The sequence below is a fragment of the Myotis brandtii genome, unplaced genomic scaffold (assembly GCF_000412655.1).
Source record: "Myotis brandtii unplaced genomic scaffold, ASM41265v1 scaffold911, whole genome shotgun sequence".
NCBI lineage: Eukaryota > Metazoa > Chordata > Mammalia > Chiroptera > Vespertilionidae > Myotis > Myotis brandtii.
Genome location: NW_005371751.1, coordinates 525483 through 526431, shown reverse-complemented (window position 1 = coordinate 526431; position 949 = coordinate 525483). Strand labels below are relative to the sequence as shown.

The following is a 949-nucleotide window of genomic DNA, read 5'->3' as shown; positions in this document are numbered from 1 at the left end:
AACACACTGTTCTCCATGGTTTCCTCCGACAAGCAAACAGCTCCGGCAGCCTGGCCTGGCTGGTGGTGAGGTGGGGGAGAGGGGCCTGCCGGCCTCCCTCTGGAAAACAGAAGATCAGGAGGAACCACCCAAACCTCCCCCTCTTCTCCCTAAAAACTCTCTCATCCTCTAGAAGGGCCTGAAGTCAGGGGCTAGAATAAACAGAAGAATAGTCCACGGCTGCAAACCCATCAGGAAAATTCGTGGTGTTTCCATGCACCGGACACATGCAGCCTCATGGCTGCCCTTCCTGCAAGTCTACACCCGACCACACTGGCATAAGTCAGAGCACATGAGCCGGAGGGAGGGCAACCCTAATTAGATCAACAGCCCATCCCCCAAAAATCACCATGATAAGGGGCACCCAGCAAATCTGGAAATAAGATGCAAAAGTTTCAAAGACCAGAGCTGCTGAGTTTTGGGAAATCACCTTGGGGGAGGGGGGGGGGTGAGGAGAGGATGGTCTAAGGATCTAAGGATGGAGGGAGCATCCTATGGGTCCCAGACTTCTGGTTTCCCCAGAGGGGCCTCCAAACCGCACCTGCGACCCCACCTCGGGGCTGACTGGAGATGGTCTATGTTTAGAGATGAGGCAATCAACGCTGGATCAAGTGCATTCGATCCAGAATAATCTCTCTCCATGCACGGGGCACGGGATGTCACCATCCACCCCTCCCCCTCTCCCCACACGCCCGCCTGGCGTCTGGGGATGAGGAAAGTGCACGATGAACACAGACCTGAATCCGAAGCCCCTGCCTCCGTCCCGCTGCTCACTGAGCATCCCTCCCCGCCAGGCCCCGAGCTCCCGACTTTCCAGAAACGCAGAGGGCAAAATTCTAACTTACTGGAAGGTGGATCCAGGCCGTGGCACCGGGGCCGCCAACATCCTTGCCGCGTGGAAATCCACTCG

General features: G+C 56.9%; 1 long non-coding RNA gene across 5 annotated transcripts in view; it reads right to left on the bottom strand.

Annotated features, from left to right (window-relative positions):
* Nucleotides 1-945, bottom strand: part of LOC102258014 — a 333402-nt gene extending 332457 nt beyond the window's left edge. For all 5 annotated transcript variants that reach the window (XR_001360479.1, XR_314670.2, XR_001360478.1 and 2 more), the window contains exon 1: nucleotides 885-945. This is a non-coding gene — a long non-coding RNA (uncharacterized LOC102258014). The remainder of the gene's footprint in view (nucleotides 1-884) is intronic.
* Nucleotides 946-949: the final 4 nt, after the last annotated feature.